The sequence below is a fragment of the Ambystoma mexicanum genome, chromosome 8 (assembly GCF_040938575.1).
Source record: "Ambystoma mexicanum isolate Mex_15411 chromosome 8, UKY_AmexF1_1, whole genome shotgun sequence".
NCBI lineage: Eukaryota > Metazoa > Chordata > Amphibia > Caudata > Ambystomatidae > Ambystoma > Ambystoma mexicanum.
In genome coordinates, this window is record NC_090929.1 from 993,483,770 (window position 1) to 993,503,416 (window position 19,647).

The 19,647-nt window shown below is 43.4% G+C and overlaps 1 protein-coding gene across 1 annotated transcript in view; it reads right to left on the reverse strand.

The window, feature by feature from the left end:
• The window catches only part of VPS13D (vacuolar protein sorting 13 homolog D), a 3,263,180-nt gene that overhangs the window by 857,230 nt on the left and 2,386,303 nt on the right, over positions 1–19,647 (reverse strand). The gene's annotated exons all lie outside the window — the stretch shown is intronic.

The window sequence follows — 19,647 nt, forward strand, 5'->3', positions numbered from 1 at the left end:
ATACGTGGAGTCGCAATGGGCGTTAAATATGCCCCAGCCCTTGCCAACATTGTAATGGGAATGTTTGAAGACCTACACATATACCAAATACCTGAGTTCAAGAATAAAATAATCAAATGGCTAAGGTACATCGATGATGTACTAATTATTTGGAACGGTACACCGGAAGAACTGGAGTCTTTACTAAACCAAGCAAATAACAATGAATTTGGCCTAGAATTTATTGGGCAAAGCAGCAAAACGGAAATTAACTTTTTGGATCTAACCATCTTTGTATCCACAGGACAATTACACACAAAAACATTCAGAAAAGAGACGGAAGTCAATTCAACATTGTATGCGACTAGCTGCCACCATAAACCGGTCATCTACAACATTCCGAAAGGAGAGTTCATTAGAGCACGACGTAATTGCACAGAATTATCAGATTTTGAGAGTGAATGTCAACTGTTATCAGACAGATTTAAGGCCAGAGGATACTCACAAAAATCAATTGAAACTGCAAAAATGAAAGCCAAAAACATGACCAGACAATCAACATTATCTCAAAGCAGCAAAAGTACACAACCAGATGATACTATTAATTTTATTACGGCATATTGTGCAAACAACAAAGAAATTAAAAAAGTCCTAAAAAAGAACTGGTATCTATTAAAACTAGACCCACATATCGAGAAACACATACAAGATTATCCAACAATAATTTATAGGAAAGCCAGAACTCTGAAAAACATCTTGAGTCCTTCTATGATGTCCGAAGAGGAGGAAGAAGAAACAAGATCACAAACATGTTTACGACAACCACAGTCAGGTTTCAGGAAATGTGGCTTCTGTTCGATGTGCCACTATGCACTACAAGAAACAGTCACTTTTACGAACCAATAAGGTGTCAAAACAAAGATTAGGGAACAAATTAATTGTAGATCCAAACATGTGGTCTACGCAGTGATATGTGTCTGTAATCTGCTCTACATTGGGAGCACCATTCGGGAGTTAAGAACTAGAATTAGAGAACATATTTCAGCCATAGGAAGTCAAGATAAAAACCTCCCGTTATCTGTTCATTGGCAAAACCAACACCAAATGCAAAATAAAAAAGACATTAGATTTATTGGACTGAAAAGAATCAAAATGGGCAAACGAGGAGGAAATCAAGAACTTTGCTTAAGGCAAGAAGAAGCCAGATTAATCTGTCATTTTCAAACATTGGAACATGGATTAAATTCAGACAATGAAATGATTCACTTTTTGTGATGCTGGAGAAGTAGCAGAGAAATAGCAGAAACAAAACCAAAAAAATGATAATATACAGGACTCTTGTTATGAATATTGCAAATGTTTTCATTAATTACAAAAATGTTTTTTTCCTGTTTTCTATTTTGTTCAACTATAATTTGTTGCATAGAAAAATATTATTGAATACTGCAATGTTAAAACATATGCTTCAGATATACACATGGGGAGATCCTATATATGGGCGAAATCGCTAATCAGATGAAAGTTAAACAGATGAGAGAGGCGAAATTAACATCAAACCACAGGTACCACAATGCACTATTCTGAAATTGTGAAAAGAATGTGCACTGTTAAATCATATGTTTTAGATATACACATGGGGAGATCCTATATGGGCGAAACCGATAATCAGATGAAAGTTAAACAGATGAGAGAGGCGAAATTTACATCAAACCACAGGTACCACAATGCACCATTCTGAAATTGTGAAAAGAATGCTAATAAAATATAGTGAGAAAATAATAGTCAATGAAGAAAACTAAAGTCACCATAATGCACCATTCCCAACAGGAAACTGTCTTAGGTATACATAATATAAAAAGATGGGGGGGAGGGGGAAATACTAATAAACATAGTGAAAAATTAGTTACTCCTTTAACTTTAATTTTTGTAAATTTGGACATAATAATAAGTAACAGATCAGCCGCGCAAGATAAATACGGAAGTTTAAATTCAAATCAATGTTACACTAAACACAAATGCAACAGATCATTTTAAATATCAAAAAGGAAAAAAGGACTTACGTACTAAAACTCAGCCCAAAGTATGGCCGCCGAATTTTGTAAATGAACAAAAGGAAAGAGGGACTAGCAATCTGTAACTCTTTATGAACAAGGATTTGCCAGCACCAAAACAGGACCCCCTATGCTTGAGGCATGAGCAAGAGAATTTTGTAGGTAAGCGCTTTTAAGGGGTGGAAAGACCACCGCCATAAGCATGCTCAATGTAGAATTCAGCACGCTTGATGCTGAGTGGCATAAACAAAATATATTTTGGTTGGGATTTCAAACTCACGCGAAAGGGTGTTTTGGTAAACACAAATGGGGAGCAAATCGGCTACCAGTCATTGTAACTGAAAAAGTAATTCCTAGTGACCGCTAGAGTAACAGAATGCATGAGACTAAGGATATGTAATGCGATTGGAGGATTGCAAATATGAATAGCACTTTTTACATAAATGCAACGAGAAAGATGTTACTAGTCATGCTTACTAGAGTTTAAAATGTGTCTAAATATATGCCAGGGAATCATGCATAAAGAATCAATCCGATAGAAGGTTAAAAGGCTAATGTTAGCATAATAGAACAACCAAATTTGTTCTAGGTGGGATTTAACCCTGGAACTACCGTGATACACTTCAACTAAAAACTAATTCCCGGAAATAAGGAAAGGGAGATTCGCATTACATTCAATAAGGGTAAGAAAACAAATTTACATGCTTTTCTGACAGCCAAAAATTGTTAGGTCCATGCCATCCCACACTTACTTCTTTTTCAGATTGCACCAATTTAATTTTAAAAAACTAACATAGTCACTGTAATGGATTTATTTTTAACCATTTGAGATAACTAAGAGGTGCTGCACTTTTAGGTGTTTATGCAATTTGAGAATGCTAAAAGGATATACTACACAGCCTAAGTCACTATTCTAACTACTAAATGTGTTACAAAATATGCTAAAATGCTATTTCATATGTTATATTTTGTGTTTTGTTTTATTACATGTTACGCTTGCATTCAGCCCGGATTTGAAAAAGGTGCCAATGAAACGCCGAAACACGTGTCATCCATATGGGCAGAACATATATCAAATAAATTAAAAAAATATACTTGAAGAAACTTGACTACGTACTTTTATTCATTTACATCAGAAATTTGGCGCAAAGAGGTGTAGGCACAAACAAACTACTGCTTACTTTACAAACGGAGCTGAGGGACTCTATGTCTCCGTGTTGACCTACATCCTTGCGACACAAGAATAAAATAATAAAATAAGAAAACCATTGCCAACCTTAATAGCACTAACATACGGGTCGCGAGAGTACACCTTATGAGATCCCCACTCAAGAAGTTCCTCACTCAGTAGACTGATAGAAAGAAGGCTAGTTCTGATTTTCAAAGAATTGCACTACTGTGACACTGCCAGCAGTTCTGGGTAACAAGAGGTTGCATGCATCATGGAAAATAACCCATTTATTGCAGGTAAGGAATAGGATGGGCCAGCAAGCCCTTAATTAGGCCAGAGCTGATTACTTGTCATCTACTTGGCAGGAGCAGTACAAGATGAAAAGGGGGAGCAAGAACCATCAAGGAAGACGCGTCCATTCAAAAAAGCACTTGGAAGTTCACATATCTAAAACATTCGAAGAAGTTGGAGGTACTCACCCCATGGACCCAAGTGTAGTTCTAGATCAAAGAAGCACAAATGACAGAAGTAATAATCGTATGGACTTTGTTTACGAGTCAGGCCTATCAGACGGATGTTGACCAAGGACTTATAATTCCAATTTATGACCGAAGCCACACTGATGGAATGCTATTCTAATAGGGCCCCACCTTCATCAACTCTAAGAAGCAGCCTTTAAGAGCGTGGATAAAGTAAAATCTCTGCTTAAGAAAAGGAAATATCCAAACCCACTTGACGATACTATAACAAACACTCAAACGGATCTCGCCATTGATGTTCCTCCTATAATTAGGCCCACTTCCTCTTCCAACCAACCTGGCAATTGTGCAAGGACAGTGTTTAAATTCTTACGCCCCGGCCCAGTAAGACGGGCAAACATTAGAAATACAACCATGGAGAAGTAACAGAGATTTTCTTTGATATCAGAAACATATACTTACCCACGACTTGCACTCCATATGTGATTATTTAAACCAATGTCACTACGAGTACACATGGGTGACTAAAAGATGGCACTATGTTGAAGAGAAAATTATTGCCTGGTTTGTGTTTTTTTTGCATTTATATAGTGCTCGGCTCGATCTCAAAGCAAGCGCTCTACTCGCTGTGCTATCTGACTAGCTTGATCAAGCACATCAGAGGATTCATGTCTCTTAAGCCCCTTCTACCGGGATCTGTTGGATGCAAGAAGAGTTGAATGGATAAGTGCCTAAAATAGTGCTGAACTTCAGTAATCCAAGTTTAGTGGCAGAAATACTCCATCTTAATGGTGGTCAAATAGTGGAAACTCTGAATAAATGCAGATTGTTTGCTTTTCTTCCAGGTAATTTTATCTGCACATGCAGGGTACTTACCTTTCATTTCAAGATACTAATGGTTTGTAAATGATGGATAAGCGAGCAGTAAATTCTAATCCTCTTAGGAAGGCAGACCAACACTAACTGAAAACAGATATGCACCCCACTTAAGATGCAGTCCAGTACAACCAAGCAGATCTATATTTGCCAGACAATTGTTTTTTTCAAAGCATTGAAGGAAATGTTCAAAGAACTGATTCTGCGTTTTGTTTGTGTCTACTTGGCCATCTTCTATCCATACGGCTGTGGGCAATCATATGCTGTGGGCGGATTCATGGAATTTTGCAAGCTTTAGAGAATAGAACATATTTCTTCCCATCATAAAATGTTGTTATAGAAAACATAGAAATTAGGTTCTTTTTTTGCTTAAAAATGTTCATGACATCCACATTCCCGCCTATTTCTCTAGCAGTGGCAGAAACTTGCTGGAATATGGTTTAGGGTGGCTTTGTACTCAGTTCTAACTATAACATTATAAATCTGGCTCATATACGCCTCAGATTGTATAATGTTAATGGATATTGTGATGAATAAGCAATGATTCCCCCATAAACCTGGTCTGGGACCCTTCTGACATGGTCTGGGAAGGGCAGACGATTCCTGATCCCAACCCTGAGGGTGATCTACTGCGGGAGGATCACATTGGTGGGGGGACCAGGAACAGGTCAGGAATACTGGGAAACCCCAGTGTTTTAACTTTTTCCTTCAATCCCATACTTCTAATGGCTTATTACTGAGCAGAAGAAATTAAAAGACCTAATTCTGTTAGTTGGGGCTACAAGTCACATAATCCCCTAAGTACTGGGACGAGGAAGAAGGCTGAAGAACAATGTTGCTGGAGTAGTCAGCCTGTTAAGATTAATAACCCACACCTGAGGGAAGCAGAGAGGCTCAAAAAGCCTGCTCAGTTGCAGGCCATTAGATGAAGATGGAGCTGTAGCTGGAGTGGTCGCAGCAGTAGCAGAAGCTGAGCACTGTGTTGGCAATCCAAGCAGAAGTGGGTGAGATGAAGGGACGCCGGGACTTTGAACAAGCAGATTTCAGCTGCCTGTCCTTAGAGGGTCCTGTTTCCCCAAAATCTGAAGTGCGAAGGTTGCGCAGTGGAAGGTGTGAAGGACTTCTTTCCCACATGTGAACCTAATTGCAGAGATTGCGCAGCACAAAGCGCGCTGGAGACATGGCTGTAGAGTGTTGTGCAGCCGAGGGTCCCAGGAGCAAGAGCAGCTTCTTGACAGCGTGGCAGGACCGAAGACATCTTCACCGAGGAGGGGTGTGTCCCTGCAAGCATTCCAAGCCGTGCAGAACGTGAAGGGAACAAGACAGAAGCCAGTGAGTGTTACTGAGCATTCTGGTACCTTGCGCGTACAAAGGCAGGCAACTGTATCCAAGTAGATTCACTTGCGTGCAAGTAAAAATGATATTTAAGTGACTGTTGATTGTCGGACAATGAAAAGTCTTAAAAGTAGCACTTGCGTGTAAGCGACCATTATTCATTTCACTCCCATAAGAGTAAAATGCTTTAAATACGTTGATTGAATACTAAAACCCTTAAAAACAAATGAAAGACTGGTCGTGTATGCCTAAAAGTGATTCTAAGGGAAAGGCTAACCTAAGAATCAGTTGTGGAATAGTCAAAAACAAAGTAACACTGAAGTGACTGAACATTATTAATTGTGAGTTCAGGGAACAAGCATTTCCCAAGCCAAAGAGTGGTGCACAGATTGCCCAAGGCCAAGAGAGATACAAGCATTACCAGAGCCAAGAGTTGTTCAGATATTGTCTAAAGGTAAAAAAGCCTAACAATAACGGCATGCAGTTAAGCTACTCTGGTTGGCAGTAAACAAAGAGGTGAATGCAAAGCTGTAAGAAGGTGGAGCTGTTGATAGTAATTGTGCCTTGAAGGTTGATGCAACTCGTCTAGCCAAAGTCATAAGGAAAATGTGCAATTGTAGCCTTGACCCCTTAAGTGCCAAGTACGAGGTATCTCGTCCTTGACATTACCATTGCAGTGCCAAGGATGAGATACCTCGTCCTTTATGCACTGCACTTTGTGCGATCCCTGCGATCCAACCCCCAGGCTATGTGATGAGGAGGTTCCTCCTCACGGCCTGGGGGTTGGATTTCTTTCAGTTTCACATCGACGTGGGTAATGCATGATGACGTGAAACTGAAAGTAAATTTCACTGCGGCAGCCATTTTCGGCTGCCGCAGTGGAAAGAGAAGGTGAGTGTCCACCTTTTTCTCCCTCGATCTGTGGCATTATTGTGCCGTTCTGATCGAGGGAGGTGTTGTTGGAAAGGGGAGACTCTCCCCTTTCCAAAAACACCTTATTTGAAGCATTGCTAGGCGCAGATCGGGCACAGATCGCTCGATTAGCGCACAGCAATGCCGCTAGACCACCATGGATCTGTTTGTGAAATGGGGGGGGGGGGTTCATTACCCCTCTACCCCCCGGTCCCCAGATGGGCACACTAATCTCCATAAGGAAGGGGCAAAACGGAAAGAAAAAAAATGTAACGTCCGTTTGGTGGGGGTGGGCCACTAAACCATCACTGATGTTTTTAGGGGAAAGGGGGGTGGCCCCCTACCCACCCCAAATGGATAGGGGAAATCAAATAAAATAAAAAAAATAGGGGAAACCTCTTGTGGCCCTCCCTGGGGACAGACTGATGCCCCCTCATCCATTTGCAGTGGGGAGGAACAGGGCCACCAGAAACATTAGGAATGGGGGACCAAAGCATGGGGGCACTATGTTTTGTCCACCATGGGGGCAGATGGGCACAGTGATGTGCCCATCTGCCCCTAGGCAAGGGGCAAAACTAAATAAATACAGAATTAATGTTTTGGGCATGGGTGCAGGGGGGGGGCACTAATCTACTAGGCATTATATATAATGAAAGGGGGTGGCCCTCTCCCTCCCACCCTAAGTGGATGGGGGCACCTCACGTAGCCGTCCCTGGGGGCACATTTCTGCCCCTGGGAAGAGGTACATGAGATGTCCCCCATCTATTGGGGTGGGGGGGGGGGGAGGGCCACCAGGAAACTTGGGACAGGCCCCCCAAAGGATGGGGCAGTAATGTGCCCATCTGCCCCAAGTGAAGTGGCAAAACTAACAAATAAAAAATAGTAGGTTTCATTTCAGGGAGGGGGGGCTTAGGGGCACCCTAAACCAGCAGTGAGTTTTGTAATGGAAAGGGGGGTGGCCCCTTCTTACACCAAGAGCTGAAATGGTCTAATTTGATTGTGCTGCACAGTTTTCCTATCACATCAAGTAGGGCCATGGGAAGATAGTTCTTTGGATTACTGCGGTCCCGTTTTTGAAGATGGTTACCACGGTCGCCCTTCGCCAGGAGCCTACAATGAAACGTGCGTGTGGGATCTGTAACAGCAATGAGTGTATTAGAGGTGCCCATGTGTCCTGATTTTAAGCATGAGATTTGTCAATCCATCGAGACCTGGCACTCGCAAGTTATTTAATTTTGCTATTCTACTCTGAATATCTTCAATGAAAGCTGAGGAGACCCATGGGACGTTATCATCGGAGGTGTGATCAGTTGGATTGGTATCGGAAGCAGGAGCATATAGAGTTTTAAAGTGCTCAAATCAAGCAGCTTCGCTAATCGGGTTTGACTGTTCATTATGGGTCCGCGGTCCCACAACTTTAATTAGGGACCAAAAGTCTGTTGCATGTTTCCCAGCTAAGGACTTAAGCAAGGATTCGGCATCATGTTGATCGAGCGCCCGTCTGAATGATAGAAGACAATTCTTGTAGCTCTTTTTTCCAAGGCGCATATTTTCATGAGCATCAGAGTTTCGTGATATTTTGGCTAATCTAATAAGTCTTTGTACTTCTTTTCTACGTTCGACAAGCTCCACGTTGAAAACATGAGCATGGGTAAGACCTGATTGAGGTTTTCTAGTAGAACCGGTGGTGTGAAGGTCTAAGAGAGGTGTATATTCAACTGGCAAACCTTTGGCTTTAAAAGATGCTGCAAAATTGGCCATGCGGGAGGTTGTCAATTTCAGACGAGTACCACCATCAGTGACTGAAACTGCAGACATCATTTTTTGACGAAAACTCAGGGCAGAATCAGTCCATTCCATATGTAGAAGATGGTGATCACTGTGCTTTGTTCGGATAATCTTAAGGATCTGAGGCAAAAGGTGGCCTGAAACAAAGATGTAGTTGATCACAGATGAATGTCCCAAATTTTCCCAGGTCGCATGGGGCGGCGAGTCTTCTTTAAAGTTACCATTTAGCATGTGCGTATCTTTCGCAGACATTAATGTATTCCACATGTTGCTCTAGAGTTATGCATGGCGTAGTGTGAGCCGATTCCCTCACGTCCGTTGTTTACTAGACATGAGGTGTTTAAAATCACCACCGAGTGTTACGTTTCTTGTTTGTTGGACGAACAGATATGTGGTCGATGAATCCTTCGTTAGATGTGACAGCCAGATTCGAGAATACATTAATTACAACAAGCTTGTCTTGACATATGGTCATGACCATTGGGCTCTGTTTCCCAAGATAATAGAGTTTGGGACAGGTGGGTCATTGAACCAGGCTTAATTGAAATAGACGAACTTCCAGACTCGATAGCAGTTAACAAGCCCGATGTCGGACGTCCCTTTTTGCACTTGATGGAGGGCTTAAGATTGGGTTTGCCAGCAACCAGGTCTCTTGAAAACATAAAAGATTGTAATGTCCCAAGTTTATCTCGCTCAATTTGGTCAAGTAATTGAAGCCTCGAGTGTTCCATGAGGCTAGAGATAGACAAGGGCAGTTTGAGTCACGTTTCTGTGGGACTTGTGTCTTGTTTGGTCTCATGATTTCGGGTGGCTAGAGGTTATCATGAGTTGACAGTGCCCTTGACAGCCAGGGCCAATCTTGATTGGTCGTTCAAATTTCTGATTCGCTTGATGGATAGTTGATATTTCTGACCTGTCACTTTTAGCTATGATCCCAGGCCAGTTGGAACTCACCCAGTTTGAAGGGGGTCTAGATATTCAGGCTCCTGTTTATCAGGGTTGTGGTCTTTATTGGCATATTCGACCATGGAGCCTTCTCGCTCAGTGTTTGTGGTTGGCGATATCGGCTGCACAAAGGATTTTCTCTCTCTTTTCTCATGTGGTGCTTTCGTCCCCCAAGTTCAGCAGTGGTCCCAGGGAGCCACAGAAGGGTCCCCATTCCTTCCTGAAGGGGAATGCTGTAACACAGCCCAGCCAGAGCTGTAGGATGGTCGGGGGTTGATCGCTCCTCCCTTGGGCGCCTGTCTCCCTTGTTGGTCGACTGCCCCAAAGTTCACCAGTGGTCCTAGGGACCCCCGGCAGGGTCCCTATCCCTTCTCTGAGTGTACAGCTGTAACGCAGCCTAGCCAGAACTTCAGGATGGTTGGGGGTTATGGACCTGCCCTTGGCCGCCTGTTTCCCTTTTTGGACAACAGTCTTCAAGTGCAGCGGCAGTACCAGGGCCCCCCGGCAGGTTGCCCATCCCTCCCTGGAGGGAAAACCTGAAACGCAGGCCAGCTAGAATTGCAGGATGGTTGGGGATGATGTCCCCGACCTTTGGTGTCTTTCTGCCATGTTGGTCGACCATGCCCCCTCCCCCAAGTCCAGCGGCTGTCCCAGTGAGCCCCAGCAGGGTCCCCATCCTTTCCCAGGCATTAAAGCTGTAACGCTGCCCACTAAGAGGTCCAGGACACTCAGGGGGGGGAGGGGGATGTCCCTGGCCTCGGGCGCCCGTCTCCCATGTGGTTTTGACCATCCCCAATTCCAGCGGGGGTCACACGGTGGCCTGGCAGGGTACCCATTCTTTCCTGGAGGGGAAAGCTGTAGCGCTGCCCAGCCAGAGGTCTAGGATGGTGGGGGTGTGACGTGCCTGACCTTGGGCGCTTGTCTCCCTTGTTGGTCAGCAGTTTAGCCTTTTTCATTTCGGCCCAGGTAGGTGCACCCACACATGTGAGGTACCATTTTCATCGGGACATCTGTGGGAACGTGGGAAGATAAGACATGTGTTGTTGGCGGCGTGTTTCGGTAGGTTGGCAAGGGGAAATATCTGAAAATGTGGTTTCTTTAGCCAAATTTCAGACTTTGCTGGGGATTGTGGGTAAGAAATTCTGGGGCCATTCGCACAAATCAGACCTCTGGATTCCCACAGGTGTCTTCTTTTTGGAAATGCATGGGGTTCCCTGTTTTCCTTGGTGGATTCGACACGCTAGGCCCAAATCTGTAGGGCGCCCACAAGAGCAAAATTCTGCAAAATCTGCTCTGCCGAAAGACTTGGGGTGACCAGTGGTGTAGCCTTTTCCCTTTGCGCCCAGGTAGGTGCACCCAACACATGTGAGGTACCGTTTTCATCCGGACACCTGTGGGAACGCAGGAAGGTAGGACATGTGTTGTTGGCGGCGTGTTTCGGTAGGTTGGCAAGGGGAAATATCTGAAAATGTGGTTTCTTTAGCCAAATTTCAGACTTTGCTGGGGATTGTGGGTAAGAAATTCTGGGGCCATTCGCACAAATCAGACCTCTGGATTCCCACAGGTGTCTTCTTTTTGGAAATGCATGGGGTTCCCTGTTTTCCTTGGTGGATTCGACACGCTAGGCCCAAATCTGTAGGGCGCCCACAAGAGCAAAATTCTGCAAAATCTGCTCTGCCGAAAGACTTGGGGTGACCAGTGGTGTAGCCTTTTCCCTTTGCGCCCAGGTAGGTGCACCCAACACATGTGAGGTACCGTTTTCGTCCGGACACCTGTGGGAACGCAGGAAGGTAGGACATGTGTTGTTGGCGAAGTGTTTCGGTGGGTTGGCAGGGGGAAATTTCTGAAAACTTTTTTTTTTGCCAAATGTCAGACTTTTCTGGGGATTATGGGTATTGTATCGACTGGAGGGGGGTGTCTGTACTCCTGCTCTATATGTGGCAGAGAGAACCCCAGCCAAGATTCTCTATTTGGTAAATGTGGGCGAGCAATCAAGGCCTAGCTCTCAGGAGGTGATGCAGGCTTTTTCTTAAGTACAGTGTAGTCCCCAAGCACCCACAAAGGAATGTCCACACACTGTATTAGTGAAAACAGTCTTTATATAGTTAAGGTTCAAGGTTATATACACAATAACAATAACTCACTTTGTGCTCAGTTAATCTACAATGGCAAATATAAACACAGTTCTGCATGGTACCACAATTACTATCAGATTCATTAAAGTGCATCAACTATACTTTGGTCAAATGTCACACAAATCAATTAATAAAGGGAATCAACAATAGACATAGGAGAAAAGCAGTTGGTTAGAACAATTGGCAGAATACTGAGCCCCTACCACCAGGCACAATTCTGTATGAGGATCCCCCACCTGGGCAACCTGTGATGAAAGGTATAAAACAAGCCCAGTCCATATATTGTTCAATATGTCTTATTTCCTTCCAAATAGTTCTACCACCCCAAATGTACCTGGAATAGTAGAGTTCTTCGATGAGGCGTAAATGGATCCTTGCTGAGTGGCCCCCTTTTAGGTGGATCGTTAATAGGCCGCGAAGAAGGTGAACCTTGGTTCGAGAGTCGTCAATGAGAAAGTTTGATGGTGTCGAGGCAGCAGCTTCGGTCCTGGCGGTGCTCGTTGGCGATCGGTCGTGGACGTCCTGAAAGACGAGGCGTGCAGTGCACCTCGACGACAAGGGTCCATAGACGCAAAGTCTCTATGAAGAACTTTGGCCCAGCAAGGTTGTCGAGTCGTCCGGTATCTCTGCGGTCTTCGGGTGGCGGGAAACCAACCGGCAGATTCTCCTTGGTGCGTTAGCAACCACGACTTTCTCCGGCAGGACAAAGCGGTTGGCAATGCTGGCGAGAGAGTCCTTGGATTTGAATGTCTTAATCAATTGAGCGTTGCGGTTTCAGCCGTCGGTGGCACAGCGTCAAGCGGTCCCCGGTTCTGGGCAGCACGGCTTCGACGTGCCTCCAGCGGTCATAGAAAACCCTGGTCGACAACAGTGGACGGAAAGTCTGTTGCTTCTCTTCGTTCCCCGTCTCCGGTCGGCAGCCTGTCGAGGATCTGACTTCCAGGGAGCTTCTGCTGGGCTTCAAGGATAAGCATAAAGTATCAACTTCAGCTTCTGAAAGATTTCTAGCAGTGAGAGGCCCCCAGATATACCGTTCTGTCTCTAATTCATTCTGCTGGGTCACAGTCAGGAAACCAATCACTCAGAAGGGCATTCAGCAGTCAGGTAGCCAATAAGGGTTACAGTGCACTCAGGCCATCAGGCCATCCTCCTCCCTCTCAGACACTCACAACAAGGAATGTGTATTGGGACAAGTACCCAGCCATTCAGCACTACACACTGCATTCATACCAGTTTCGGGCAGGGCTGTCTCAGTCTTTGTGTCACGTACCAGAAACTAGACACCCATAACAAGAAGTGCGTATTGGTCATCGACCCCGGTCCCACCCCAAGTGTGTACCCGCAACATACAGTCACTGGGAAGGCTCCAGCCAGTCCGGCCGGGACTTCCCCACAATACCATATATGGAACTTCCACCCAACAGCCAGTCAGGGGGAAGGGACCGAGGCAGGGCTTCCCAGGACTTTGGGAAAAACAAGGTAACAGGCAATATAAGCAAGAGGCCACAGGGGTCATCTGGTTTCCCATCAGGAATCAACAGATCCAATAGCAGGGCCTGGGTATCCCCAAAATGGAGGATACTCAGAGCACCTGTCAAATTCTGCATGGAGCTGCCACCAGTCCATAGCCTACTCTGTGGTTCACACACATGTGCCCAAAAACATACATACACTAGGGGCACAGGGTTGTACCACTACCCATGGGTGCCCTAAGGGTATCCCAAGGGTCTGTACACCAAATCAAAAATAGGAAGAGCTGCACTGCCAGGAGTCCCACATGCACTCCTGTGCAGAAAACACAGAACACAAATGAAAAAGGACTACAGGACAAGGACAGGGAGGCCCCGTCCCTCCAATGCATTTCCAGCATCACAGGTAGTACATTCTGGGGCGATTTGTGCAAGTCAGAGCTCTGTGGATTCCCACAGGTGTCTTCTTTTTGGAAATGCATGGGGTTCCCCGTTTTCTTTGGTAGCTTCGACACCCTAGGCCCAAATCTGTAGGTTGCCCACAAGAGCAAAATCCCACAGAATCTGCTCTGCCGAAAGACTTGGGGTGACCAGTGGTTTAGCCTTTTTCCTTTGCGCCCAGGTAGGTGCACCCACACATGTGAGGTACCGTTTCCGTCAGGACAGCTTTGGGAACGATGGAAAGTAGGACGTGTGTTGTGTTTGCTTACTTTTCATAACATTTTCATACATTTGCTGCTGCACTTTGTCACACAACCCTTCCTAACTGGAAGAGTCGGGGGAATGTAGCAGAGCATTGCTTTTCTCAAAATTTACAAAAGCCATTGCCTTACCGGGCCAACCAAGACCACCACATAGCTTTTTCTCTGTAATTTTTCCAATTTTTCCTCAACCTATGGAAATTTTCCCTACATAGTTGTTGCCTGACTTGCGCAAATCACTCCTTCCTAAACTTGGAATTTTGTCTACTTTCCAGAAATGTATGCCTTTCTGTCTTCCCATTCCGCTTTCCTACCCTCTTCTTCCATTCTGTCCACGCATGTCCTATTGGAAAGAAAAGGGCACAATCGCCTACCTCTCACAAAAGGGATGGTAACCATATACAAATATGTATTTTGGTTTCCTCTCAACCTGTTCTTGAATGCCTCGAAAATGGTGAATTCAGAACAGCAAACCATTTGTTCCTAGCTCTTACCACAGGCTTCTTTGTACATCATTTTATTGGCATTTTCTGAAAAAATGCAAAATTTGCTCCCTTTTAGGTTATTTTCTCTCATACCCATACAGCAAACTAGGATTCCTTGGTGGTGTTATGACCACCTACATGTCGGAAGAAAAGGAGCCAAATTTGGCCGAAATATCTCATGTAATAAAAAGGTGACAAAGGACTTAATGGAGACATACCGAAATCACCAAAAAAGGCCCTGGCACTGTGGGGAAAATCCTTGGCAGTTTGGTAGTTGATGCGGTAGAAAGATAAGAGTGGCAAAGAGGCTGCCCCTTTGAAAGCTGAATGTTCAGAGGAAGAGTGCCTTGCCTACATTAAGGTGTTTAGGAGTCCTCATGTGAATGTTGTCTTTTCTGGAACACTGCTAAAAGTCACAAACTGTTGAAGTTGTGATAAAACATTTGGTTCTCATTAGATTTAAAACTTCCAAGTGCAGTTGAATGTGGAACACCATGGGGCAGGCAAGAAGACCTGCATGGTGAACTCTTGCAGAGTTTGACATGGTATGAGAGCTACCAAGGTAGAAGGAGGGGCGTTGTGAAGTCATCCTAACTAAGATATACACTGTGCTATGTAATGCTGTGACAAGAGACCTAAAAAGGGCTGTCAAGAAGCTGTGTTTATTTTACCTTGCCAACAGTTGCGTTGCTTTAAATCTGACAAGGAACTGTATTTCTTCTATGGCGTTTCTAAATGGTGGCAAAACATTGTGATGCAGAACATCATCGATGCTAGTTTGATGAAGTGGAAATTATTACTCAAGGAAGGACAGAAATCTTTCTGTTGGTTGAACATTGTACTTTCTTTTGACACAGTGAAGGAATCAAGAACTGAACTGAAACTTTATTGTGAACTCGCATTTCCTTGTTTCTTTTTGTTGAACATTGGAGCTGAATCTAACTTGAAACCTGGGGAAGGGGAACTTGCCCAGGTTACCAAGAGAGACTGAATATATTAGAAGTACAAGTTCTAGACCTGTAAAATTCGCGCTAGTCACTGTGTTGATGCAATGGACCAAGAAGGGACAAATCACCAGCCATCAGGCACACCTCGACTGTCATTTGGATTAAACTACAATATTAATGTAGGGGCCTTCCCCTTCCTGTTCTAGAGGTGGTATACCTGCCCCACTTAACTTTAATTGCGTTGAAAATGACCTGTACGGTCTAAACACGTGTCAGCAAATCCTAATAAACACCTATCTATGTTTGATCGAATAGGATTTTGCAAGCTTTTTTCAGAGCACTCTCTCTTGACATCAACACAGTGTCTAGCGCGAATGTGACAGGTCTCGAAACCGTAACTCAAATCCCAAACCAGGGACAGTGGGGCACGGTACCAACGAGACCACGCCACACGTTGCAGGAGACCAGACACACTCACTTGGCAGCACAGCAGTCGCGCAGTTCTAGTGTTAGAGTGTTTTCCTTTAGTTTTGATAGGCAGGGAAATCCTTGTCAGGGTATGGATAGTGAGGCGTTTGATGCAATTTATGATTTAATAAAATGGCATACTTTGAGAAATCATTCAAAAATGGTCAGCCTCGCCTTTTTGACCCCTCACAACATCCAAACCAGCTTTATATAATGTCAATGTATAGAATAACCCTTATGCTAATGGGAAATGCTTTTATGATAACCCTTTTGAGTTTTATTAGAAGCCTCTGAAACAGAGCCAAGCTTAACGATAACCCCATTTTAACACCAGGGAGTCTGAGTCCCAAACACCCTCCCCTGAAGATGACAGGCATTCCAACCTTTATTTGTGATGATAAAAAAACAAGATCCTGAAGGAAGGAGCCTCTCAAAGCTATAGTGCCTGTTCTAAATCATAAATTGATGTTCAATACTTGATACACCAGCAAATCATGCTTTTTGTTGCAGAGAACCTGTTTTCATTGTACAAGGGGTTTAGCCTCATTGCTTTCTTTTGGTCAGTGTGAAACAGAGCCTTTTAATTGGGTATGGTAGTAGAAGCAATATTTGAAAATTATCATGACCCCTTGCATTTAATTTTGTGAGCTCCTTAGCAAATATAAACTGCTTCCTCTTATATCAGATGGACGCATGGACATGAACACAGTTCCAAATTGTTGTAGAGTAACATGGAACCATCAAGATTGGGACAATATTTTTAAAAGCATGTTTAATATCAAAGATGAGGTTATGTTTTGTCTTTCTATAGAATAAGACGCCCATGATGTGGTAGCATGTTTTGATTCATTATCAACCAAGTTCTCGAAGATTAGCACTATACATTGCATGACAAAATGTTCCCCACTAATTCAGTGAATGGATGAAAAACACCCTGCGACTAGCAAAACTTTTCTAAGTAGGAATTACAGCTAGAGGCCATGAATGAAGCTTGTTTTCAAAAGGATTCTACTGGCTACTGCAAGCCGGGGTGATATGAGCACCCCCCCCCCCCAAAGACACTGCAAAGATGTGCAGCTGCATTCTGATTTAGCTGGAGCCAGAGAATAGAAGCCTTTACAAGGACAATGTACATCACATTACGATAAACTATATTAGATAATACAAATGGCCTTAACTAAAATCACCAATGTGAATAAGAGAACAAATACAAAATACACCTTTGGGTCCTCAGTTGAAAAATCAGCTCCTCCTGAATGCCTTAATTCTGCTGTTCAATATAAGTTTCTTAACCACACACACACAGGATAAATACCTCATCAACCGTGGCAAGGAGATCAATCCCCCAAAAGGAGGAGGCCTAAAAATACAGTCCAAAATGTCCGTGTGTTTCACTCATAAAAAAATCCCTGTCTTTGAGGGGTTAATCTGGAGACTGTTACTATCCATCCAAGTGCTAACTTTCAATATGCACTTTTCGAAACAGGTAGCTGCCTGCACATTGCTGCCATCCAGTCTTAAGATTTGGGTTTTGTCCGTATGGGTGTAATGCTGAACATTGTGCTGTTGGAATAATCTAACTAAAAGACAAAGATATCCATTAAAAAAACAAAGGTGACAAAGCTAATACCTGAGGTATACCACATGCAAGCATGTGGAGGCTTGATTCTGTCATGTTTGTTCAAAATAAATCTAACACATTTCACTAACAAGACGCATTGTGCATGGCTTATCACTGGAATGTTAGACGTAACAGAACAAAGTGTTAATTGTACCTAGAAAAATGTCTGAGACACAGTGTTTATATGTGCAGCCATGTTACATTAATTATACATAAAGGGAGAGAAGATGTATGTTAATATTCTGCAAGGAGATAACACATCGATATGCAGTATATAGTATGCATATGGAGTTAAACATGTTTATAAGGTTGATCAATTATCATTAAGAGTGCAAATTACATCTTGAGCATTGTTTTCTGAATGCAACTTAAAATGGTCAATGGACCTGGAATTTTGTAAAACTGGCCTGTTCTTATCAAAGTCTCAGCTCTTAAGGTTGAAGGTCCAGGGGTCAGCTTTTTAGGTAAAAAAAGACCCACCATATCTATTAGCTGAGATGGTCAGTCAGAGCGGTGGGTATTCAGTGCATACACTTTTGTCTTAAAAATACACAAAATAAACCCATTGCATTCCAAAAGCTAAGTTTTCGTGGTGAACGACAGTTTAAGAGAGAAGCCTGGCCTGAGATCATAGGCCTGCTTCTTTAGTAAAAGGGAGTTTCAGGGGAAGAGATGCCTGCATAACCCCTGAACACTTTACCTGAGTAGAGCAATAAGCCATCATGTGTCTGCTTCATGGGCTGTGGTCTATAAATATTTGTTTAGCACATGTTTTCTGTTAATCCAGAACTTCAATGACATCAAATGCTAAATACAAACACATTTAAAGATCCCAAAAGACAAAAGCACAGTAACTTTACGGTCCTTTGCTCCATTAAAAAAACAAAGTAGATTTGAATTCAGGAAGTGATCTGCATCACATGGCTTAAAACACAGTAAAGTAATGTGTGAATTATTAATAAATGTACTTGTATAAATAACTTTATTATGCTTAAACCACAAAAATATGAATTTCCTTGTGATTCTGAATATGTAGGCCTCAATCATTGTGCGACCTATGACAAATTATGAGACAGACATGTTTCAGTCCAATTTAATCATAATTCTAGAGGGAGTGAAACAAATCTGCTTATCATAAAATAACAGGTGTATTTGTAGAGCGGACGTTAATCCCTAGAGGGGTATCTTTGCGCTTTTGACAGATAGCAGATTTTTATTGTTACCCAACTCAATGGTGCTCATTTTATCGGCCTCGGAAGGATGAAGGCCCGAGTGGACCTGCCGGGAATCGGACCTGTGACCAGGAGGTCAAACAAAGGCCTCTGAAGATGTTGCATTAGTCCACTGAGCCACAGGCCTGACTATATCACACAAAAAAATACACTGGGACAATCAAAGTAAAGGGAAGGATTATTAGGAGTACTAGTATCTTAGGACCCCATTCCATCAGAAATTGCTGCATCAAACAATCCTGCGTTTGTAGGGTTAGCAGAGTATTTAAGGCCAAACACAGAGGAATTCATGAGAGTAATTGGTAAAACTGCATAGCAAAGGACTCTTATCCATGTCCAAAGGGAGTCAAATGCAGAAGTCTTTGTCAAGACAGAACCAGATTGCCTGAGATACATTGTGAAACCAGGGCACAGACTGAAAGCCAAGCTTGCCTGGTGGAGCCGTTGATGTTCCTACTTTTCCTCTACCTTTAAAAATACTAATAAAAGTGAGTTTCACAGCCCCAGGGCGTTTAGATATATGTCCCATGAATTAGTTTAACCACAAATAGCAATTACAATATTTGTGGAAGATTCTTTGCAAGCTATGTCACTGAATGGGAAGTGTGTCTGCAAGCGAAACTTTGTGGACATATATTTGGGGTAAGTCATTTGAGCCAAATCACACATACCACAGCGCCGCCTAGTAAACATCACTGAAGTTCACCTCCAATTCAGTGCCACAAGAGCAAGGCATGGTTGGAATGCAGTTAGCCTTTTTCTCCCAAAAAATGCCTACATTGCTTTATCAACCCAAGAAAGGCATTCCTCCCGACTCCTGACAGCTGCATACCTGGTTTCACCCTTGTTAGGGATAATCAGTATAGTATAGTCAGACAGTCTTGTTCGAGCATTGGCGCATGTGTAGCAAACACCAGCAAAGTTATGGAAGGTTTAAAAAGTCTTGGAAAAAACCCTTTCACCCGAAATGTGAAAGTGGAAATCATTTGGGCCAAGTGACACATGTCCAAGTCCCACCCACTAACCATCACTGGAAGTTCACTTCCATTTCAG